The 9,640-nt window shown below is 36.3% G+C and overlaps 1 non-coding gene and 1 pseudogene across 1 annotated transcript; one reads left to right on the top strand and one right to left on the bottom strand.

Moving 5' to 3' along the window:
* The first annotated feature begins 5,672 nt into the window (after positions 1 to 5,672).
* LOC144560043 (18S ribosomal RNA) lies at positions 5,673 to 7,017 on the top strand (annotated as a pseudogene).
* A 217-nt stretch (positions 7,018 to 7,234) lies between these two features.
* Positions 7,235 to 7,307, bottom strand: TRNAF-GAA (transfer RNA phenylalanine (anticodon GAA)). The gene has a single exon. It is a non-coding gene; the product is annotated as a tRNA-Phe (tRNA).
* Between the last annotated feature and the right edge of the window lie 2,333 nt (positions 7,308 to 9,640).

The raw sequence follows: 9,640 nt of genomic DNA, 5'->3' as shown, positions 1-9,640 counted from the left end.
GGTACTGTGATTTTGTTATTCTCATAATCCAGTAAAACACTTCAACACCTATTAATTCCAGACAGAATAATTTAAGTTATCACTTCATAAGTTAATGCTTCATCCATGCTAATCAGATCTGATATGTAGCTAGTAAGCAAACTATATATACTGAGAAAAGATTTTTGAGTAAATTAAAAATAAGCTAGAGGCACATGGTATCATGCTAAGGACCAGCCCTTTTCTTTAACTTGGATTCTTTTGCTTTTCCAAGTTGAAAAAAGTTGTTATTTTAAGGAGAGAAAAACAAAAAAGATAATATACTTTTCATGAAAAGTTCAAATTTATGAAATTACAAACTCTGCATAAAGCAGAGTTTTACATAAATAAAGTGTTTCTAGGTGCATTCCAAATAGGTAAAGTGTACCTAAAATTAAAATTTTAAATAAATTGTAAGCAGTTAGTCACTCAATTCTAACTTTTTGATTTCTCTTTACCATTACAGGAGCATTGAATTAGGTACCTAAAGATGTAGTGGTGCAAAATGTGTATAACCTTAAAAGCATTGAATTTCTTATTTGCTAAAAGGACAACAAATTAATGCTTTGTAGTCTTTTAATTTCTAAATTGCATAAAAAATCTTGGTTGCAAAAACATTAACAAATATTTGATCATAGTTCAACAATTTGTCAGCAAATTAATCCAGTCACTCAATTTCAAATATTTAATCATAGTTCAATAATTTGTCAACACGGTACCTGCTCTTTTGAAGAAGATTGCTGGAAGTTAATCCAGTCCCTTGGTCTCCCACAAAGTATCATCAATCAATATCATGAGAAGTTGGTACCGATTGGGAAACAAATTGCGAGAAAGTGCCATGGATCTCCCATGGCGGCCAAGGCTCTAGGGGCAGTATTAAATGGAAGAGGAGGGGGCGGGCTGTTGGCGCAGGGGATTCTTCCGACAATTGTGATTGCGGGTCAGCGAAGTCCTTAGCAGCGGGATGGGGATCTTCTTTCCTTAGGACTATTGCGGAGGGAGGAAGGCATTATCTCTCTGTCGATTGCGAGGATAGGGACTCTCTGTCGATTGCGGCGGCGGGAGAAGGAGGGGAGGAGACAGAGGATATCGACACAGAGAGAGAAGAGGTGTTGGGAAGGAGAGAGGCACGGTGACAGACAGAAATAGAGTTACTCGGGGAGGGAGGGAGATGGGCGTTCTCCAGCGACGAGCGTTCCAGCGAAAAAAAATGTACACATCTTATATAATCTGCACGATTTTTGATTCAAATCCAACGGTGGAGAATGAAAATACGTATGGTAATATCTGTGGCGCTGTGTGTGGCGGGTACAATTTTAACTAAATTTAGACTTCTACACATAACAATGATGTATTTAATCAAAGGAAGGCAGATTATTTGACTGGAGGGTTCAGATTCAATCCGAATTTAAATCAATCAATCCCAGCCGTTGCAGTTTCAGGACTACCAATTTAATTTAAGATGCATAATATAGAAGAGATATATATATATATATATATAGAGAGAGAGAGAGAGATGGGCTACGGTGAGTTGCGAAGTAAAGCGACTATTTTACTTCACACTCATAATTTGCGATTTTATAGTTCAAAACGTCGATCCGAACCGTTCATCTTGTTCTCCATATTGAAATGTGCTTGGAGACCAAATTTTATATTTTTTGGAATTTTTTTACTATTTATTAAGCAATTTTGAAAGTCGCTAATCTGATGGTACAGAAAATTTTACTGTTTTTTACTGTTCACAGCAAAACAGTAGTTTAAAAAAATGCTTAATAAATAGTACAAAAATTCCAAAAAATGTAAACTTTGGTCTCCAAGTACATTTCAATATGGATTAAACATCTAACGGTTCGGATCGGTCGTTTGGACTTTCAAAATAAAAATACGGCGTGAAGTAGAAACGCGTTTTACTTCGCAACTCACCGTAGCCCATCTCTCTCTTTATATATATATATTTAGAGAGAGAGAGAGAAAGAGATGGGCTATGGTGCATTGCAATGCATGGAGGGGTTTGTGCATTGGACCATAAATCTAAAATTCAAAATCCAAATGACCGATCCAAACCGTTCATCTTGTTCTCCATATTAATATGTGCTTGGAGACCAAATTTTACATTTTTCTGAATTTTTTTTACTATTTATTAAGTATTTTACAAAATTGTTGATCCGACGGTGACTTAACAAAATAGTAAAATCAGCAGCCAACGGGCCTCCGGGCCAACTGGGCTTTTTTGCCATCCCTAGTTCTGGGCCAATGCTGGATCTGCCAAAAACTTTGTAGTTAACCAACTCGGGGACCACGACCCCATTAAGTCTATTTATACCTATTTATTGAATCCTTAAAGAAGAAGATTAAGTTCCATAGATAAAACTGTAGAGAGAAGAATATTACCAAATGCAGTCTATTTATATCTATTTATTGAATCCTTAAAGAAGAAGATTAAGTTTCACAGGTAAAACTGTAGAGAGAATAATATTACCATATGCAATGACATACTTTCATATAATAGAGGTTATACGTAAATAAGGATTAAGTGTATAAAATTTTTCAGCTACAAACAGGAGTCAATTTATATTGTTCATAGCATTTTACTCTGAACTATATACAAAAAAAAGACATGAATACAAAATTTTCCAAAATAAATAGGTGTTAACTGAACCTCATTCCTTGATGATAGCTCTATTATGGCCTAAATATTATAATCATATAGCAACAGAAAATGCAGTAAGGACAATAAGGTCATAATAATTGTTCACAATTGAGTTAATCCTTTAATATCCTTTAATTCACAACTGAATCTTTACCTATAACAACAAGCTCTACAGGTAGAATAAGTTAATTCGAGCAAAGAGGTGAAGTAACTTATTTCAAATTAACTCAGAATTTATTTTATCTTATATTTTTTATTTTATTATTCATTTGATCGCTTAAATGTAAAGTAAAGAAATTAATGACCTTTAATCAGATTCGATCAATAGTTGGGCCTGATACGGCAGATGGGGACACGTTATATTGAAGAAATAACTGGGCCTCATGAGCCATGACGAAAACACATTATAGTTTTGCTTTTTTTACAAGGTTTTTCCGCCTACATCCAATTTGGACAACATCCATTCTTTTTGGGCTCATGATCCAAGGCCCAATGAATTCAATCTTAGGCCTGGATCTGTATCACATACTGAAAAATATTCAATTCGAAATCCCCAATATTTTATGTCGCTGGAAAGTTACTTGCACCACAGCTTTAGTTTATTTTTCAAAAAAAAAAAAAATGTATACTATAATTGTTTGGTATACAAGAACATAACAATATACGATGAGCGTGCAGAGAGCATATCATTCCATTTTACGAGAAAAGTATCACAAACTAATTAATAGAAGACAATAAAGTTATATATTTATAAAATTGAATTCTATTTCTAGCAAAATAAAGAATACAAGCGGCATAAAGTTATTCTCTGATTCATTTTCATTCAGATCGAAACACATGGGCAGCACTCCTTGATGCACTTATAAATCGCGTAAAATATATGAAAAAAAAGAAGAAGAGGACCAAGAAAATCACATATATTAAGTGCATGATAATCTATAATATTTTCATATTGAACGCATCCACCAATAATATGCAGCAACGTTAAGGTCATTCTATGTTAATTACGATTAATTCACACCTTGACCAACATCTATCTAGCTAGCTAGCATGCATTCTAGTTATAAATAGATATAATCAGGGCGGATCCAGGATTTCCGCCAGGGTAGGGCACTAATCGGGTTTAAACCCATTAACTTATTGGGTACAATACTATATTCGTATGATCCACTTTTATAATAAGATAAAATCATACAAAGGATAAAAATAATTGTAAAATTGACATAGCTAAATTGTAAATTCCAATATTACATAACAAATAATGTTATATACATCATAAAATAAAATAACAATTAAGAAGTAAAGAAAATGCAAAAGGTTAAATTAATTCTTACATATCATAGAAGAGATGAAGGTTAATTATTGATTGAATGTTCTATTGATGAAAAGATGCCTTTACAAAATGTACGTAGGTGTATTTATAGATCAATAGCCTTTTGATCTTTCTTAATTACACAAGATTTCTAGCCATTGGTATTTCCTTAGTACACAAATTTTCTATGGTTGTTATTTCCATAATAAACATATTACACTTACAGGACAGATTTGAGATAGGTGTATATTCCTAAACAATGTGCTAATTAAAGCTGGTTAGCTGTTATTGGATCGGGTTGCTTTGGTAATCTTCAATATCTTCAACAATAATTAACAACCACGTGTAATGTTTGGTCTAGAAAACACTTGTGGGCTTTGGTGAATCTAATTGGGCTGAAATTGTGTAAAAGTTAAATGGCATGTGTAATAAATTTAATGGGTCCCACTGTCATAAACATCTTCTTCATTTTCTCCTTCTTCCCTTCATGATTTATCTTCTCCCGCTACTCAAATCTCAAATTTATTTAAACCAGATTTTCTTCTCTTAGAATAGGAACTGAGCCAAAACAGATCAAAACAAAGGTATTTTTGAGTTAGGGGTAGGCACTCTATCAAATCAGGGGTAGGCAAGTGCCTACCCCTGAGCCTTCATAGATCCGCCCCTGGATATAATCCACGTTTTATATAAAATATACTTCATACTTATAAAATGAACTACCCGCTAATTTTATTAAATATTAGTGATGTTTAACCCTGACAATATGGAGCAAATCATATCCATTATCCGACCCAGTGAAGAAGAAATGTGACGTATAAATTAACATGTTGTGACTTGGTCACGTCATGTTATGGTGCGTGATCAAAATTTATTTTTACGTGACCTAACATGACATAACTAAAATGATGGAGGACAGTTACATGACGTGATTGATCGCGTTTAATTACTTTTTTCAAGTTTTAATTAAGTTAGTTTAAAAACAATAATTACAAAAAATAATAAATTCTTACAAAAGAGATTATAATTAAGAAATAATATTGAAAAAAATTGATCACGTAACATGTCACTCCACATGACGAGATCAATTTACATAATGTGATGTGACTAAGATGAAGAAAGACAATTACATCACGTGATCAAACACACATAACGTGACATACTATGTTGTGACGTGACAGATAACAACATGACTAATTTTCTCTCTACCGACCTAGCTAGCACCACATTTCAGGGATCCATATCCTGCCAGGTACGGTAGAGAATTACCATCGTTTTACGATTTGATATTAAATCTCAATTGGTTTGGAATTCGAACCAGCGTAAGAGACAATATTATTGTGCTTTGAAATTTGTGTCAAGTTAAAAAGAACGGTCCAGATCTTCTAATTGTAAAAGATTCCCTTATCAGGTAATGGAGAGAATGTGAATTCACACTCCAGAGTATCCTAATTTGCTGATACACTTAATCATTTATTAGATATAGATTGAAGACAACATTTGCATCAAGATCATAACTGAAAAATATAAATATCGATACTCTATGTCAGAAGCGGAGCCAAACTTTCAAGTTATGAGAGAAACATTATGAATGAGTGTCAGTCATATAAAAACTTTATGCTGCAAATGAGGAGTCAATATTATCATATCTATAATAAAGAAGGAAGCTATAAGTAATGGAACTAGGAATCTCATGGAGAGTTTGATCCTGGCTCAGGATGAACGTTGGCGGCATGCTTAACACATGCAAGTCGGACGGGAAGTGGTGTTTCCAATGGTGGACGGTTAGTAACGCGCAAGAACCTGCCCTTGGGAGGGGAACAACAATTGAAAATGGTTGCTAATACCCCGTAGGCTGAGGAGCAAAAGGAGGAATCCGCCCGAGGAGGGGCTCGCATCTGATTAGCTAGTTGGTGAGGCAATAGCTTACCAAGGCGATGATCAGTAGCTGGTCCGAAAGGATGATTAGCCACATTGGGACTGAGACACGGCCCAGACTCCTACGGGAGGCAGTAGTGAGGAATTTTCCGCAATGGGTGAAAGCCTGATGGAGCAATGCCGCGTGGAGGAAATGAAGGCCCACGGGTCGTAAACTTCTTTTCTCAGAGAACAAGCAATGATGGTATCTGAGGAATAAGCATCAGCTAACTCTGTGCCAGCAGCCGCGGTAATACAGAGGATGCAAGCGTTATCTGGAATGATTGGACGTAAAGCGTCTGTAGGTGGCTTTTCAAGTCCACTGTCAAATCCCAGGGCTCAACCCTGGACAGGCGGTGGAAACTACCAAGCTGGAGTACGGTAGGGGCAGAGGGAATTTCCGGTGGAACGGTTAAATGTATTGAGATCGAAAAGAACGCCAACAGCGAAAGCACTCTGCTAGGCCGAAACTGACACTGATAGACGAAAGCTAGGGGAGCAAATGGGATTAGTGACCCCCCTAGTCCTAGCCGTAAACAATGGATACTAGGTGTTGTGGGGAGTACGTTCGCAAGAATGAAACTCAAAGGAATTGACGAGGGCCCGCACAAGCAGTGGAGCACGTGGCTTAATTCGATGCAGTGCGAAGAACCTTACCAGGGCTTGACATGTCGCCCTCTTGAAAGAGAGGGGTGCATTCGGAAACAGGGGCAACGTGGACACAAGTGGTGCATGGCTGTCGTCAGTTTGTGCTGTGAGGTGTTGGGTTCAGTCTCGCAATGAGCAGAACCCTCGTGTTTAGTTGTCACTATTGAGTTGGAACCCTGAACAGATTGCTGGTGTTAAGCCGGAGGAAGGCGAGGATCACGTCAAGTCATCATGCCCCTTATGCCCTGGGTGACTATTACGTGCTACAATGGACGGGAGAAAGGTCGCGATCAGATCTCATATCACGCGCGCGATCCCGTGAGGGTGAGCTAACTCCAAAAACCCGTCCTCAGTTCGGATTGCAGACTGCAACTCGTCTGCATGAAGTAGGAATCGCTAGTAATCGCTGGTCTCTTATCTTAGAACTATTTACTTTATCTAAAACTAAAGAGTTCTTTTTTAATTTCGATAATAAATATTATTATCTTTTTAATATGATGTTTCTATATATCTATATTCTATAGATATAATAGAATATAGAAAAGATGAAAAAACATTATATGGGATATTAATATATTCATAATATTAATATTATGAATTAAATAAATAATTGAGTTTATATACTAATCATATATATAGATATATATATGTATATTCTTATTAATTCTTACCCACCCAATTTATTTTTGTCTTGCCGGGAACCAGTTTTGAACTGGTGACACGAGGATTTTCAGTCCTCTACTCTACCGATTGAGCTATCCCGACTATTTCTTATGGATCACTCGAGTAGAATACTCGTACCTATACCCTTGTCAATTAAATAAAATAAAATAAAAATAAAAATTTATTCAAAAAAATTGAATAATGCATGTTTAAGATAATGATGATTGGTAATGATTTCATTATAGAAGAATGATTATTCTATACTATATAGAAAATCTTATATAGATATAAAAAATTTCAAAATAAATAAGGTCAATTGAGCTCCATTTCTTTAATGTAGCTTCGCCTCTGCTCTATGCAATGACCTATGTAAACCAGGTTCAAATGTTCAATGAAAAATGGAGAATATTCCACCTCCCACTTTCTGTCACACCCCAAATCCCGAGGTCTGACAGCCTGCCGCGTATATTTACCAAGTGTCACATATACACGCAAGGCAGTTGATCTTTTATATGCATTGCCAATATCCTCATTTGCTGTATCCGTGTAATAAACTTGAAAATTACCCAAAGGGAGGGGGTGAGAATGAAATTCTCAGTGCGAAATTTGCCACATTTTAGATTATTGGACTTGCAATCAAACTCCATATTCAAAAATGAAACCCAAACAATAACAGTTCAAACAGATATATATAATCATAAATAACAGTATGCCAATGCTCGACAACAATTAATCAACCTGAAACACAGTTCACGGAATTTCCAAGATGAATTTCAAACACAACACATATTTGGCTTAACTCGACTCATTAGGGCTTGTAGGAACTACAGATGTTCTTTCGAGCTGGACCCTTTATCAAACCCACATCTGTAGGGTTACTGACACCTACAGACGGCCCACCGAGCTTGACCCTTTATCTGACACCCATCTGTAATTGCTTGGCTTAACCGTTTATTAAAGTCTGGTTCAAGTCACATAAAGAAAATTCTCTTTAGAATCGTTTCCAATATTCGCAATATTCAATTGACCTTCCAAATGCATTAACACGTAGGAAAATGCCACCGAGCCATAGACGTTACACACTAGTCACCCACGATTCCAATTCACACATCATAACATAATCACCCTCCCTCATCCCAACCGGTACTGGGAAACATTGAGGGCCGTTCACCTAAGGCCATTAGGATCCTGGGAATCAAAGCCAGCATACAGCCCGACTTTGCAAATTCATTGGATCCAAGTGCTTAACTTCGTAAATCCATTCACATACATATCAAATCATGGTGACTTTCAATCAAATCAGATCATAATAGATCGACACAACCTAGAACCATACCAGCATGCAAATCACTCAAGTCACATCAATTCGAGTTTAATTTGATTGGGCTATGCAAATGCTTTACACAATTCAATGATGCAATCAATGATATTCAACATGACAAACGAATACACAGTTTAATTCCTGAAAATAAAGTATCAAACAAGTCCAAGAATCCCGCACCTGATTACGACGAGCGTACCGCTTAATTTAAGGATCGGGCGTCTCAAATTACCTCGCGATATCTTGCTCGACCGAGCTTACACCTATATTATACGTATACTTGGTTTAATTCGGTTACATCATCAAAACTTAAATTTCAAAAGCCGTCTTTTAATTCGTCAATTCTTTTATACCTTTTGACTCATTTATAATCATTTTAATTCAAGTCAAATTCCAAAATTACATATATGGTCGGCCCTTATATAAACTTTCACCTTATCACACTTTGGCCCATTTGACGTATCAATTATTTTATTCCAATTCAATTTAATTAAAGGCCCATAATTTAGCAAAGGTTTAAGCCTCTAATTAATAATTCACAATTTACTCCAAGTCCATTTATAACATTTCTAATGCATAGGCCGGCCATTAATTCAAAACCTCACATTTTCACATCTAGGCTCTTAATTTATACTACTCTACATAAGGCCTTATATTTTACAATTCAGACCCCTAAATATAATTAATTTGCAATATGGTCCCTGCCAGTTCAAAGGCTGGTATACACACAAAAATTCAGCACAGTACCAGTGGTATCACTGGGCCAGTACTGACTGGTACCAGCAGCACATACACAACAACAAGCACCACAAGTACCACATTCTCAACACAAACCAGCAAAACAGAACAGACCAGGCCAAGCAACAACAGAATCAGCAAAACAGAACAAACCAGGCCAAGCAACAACAGAATCAACAAAACAGAACAAGCCATAGGTCAAATCAGAACAGGCACACCAGAACTTAATCAACACGGCTCAAGCCTCAAGTCAGCACCATTTACCGGGAAAATCAACAACCCGAGCAAAGGTGAAATTAACTACAATTCCCTTTACAAAATCCAACCAATTGATCAAGAGGCTCGATAATTTACCCAATTAGAGATAGCCCGGTAT

The sequence above is a fragment of the Carex rostrata genome, chromosome 9 (genome assembly GCF_964058835.1).
Source record: "Carex rostrata chromosome 9, lpCarRost1.2, whole genome shotgun sequence".
Classification (NCBI taxonomy): Eukaryota; Viridiplantae; Streptophyta; class Magnoliopsida; order Poales; family Cyperaceae; genus Carex; species Carex rostrata.
Note: the sequence above shows the minus strand (reverse complement) of the source record. Positions and strands in the feature narration are given on the sequence as shown.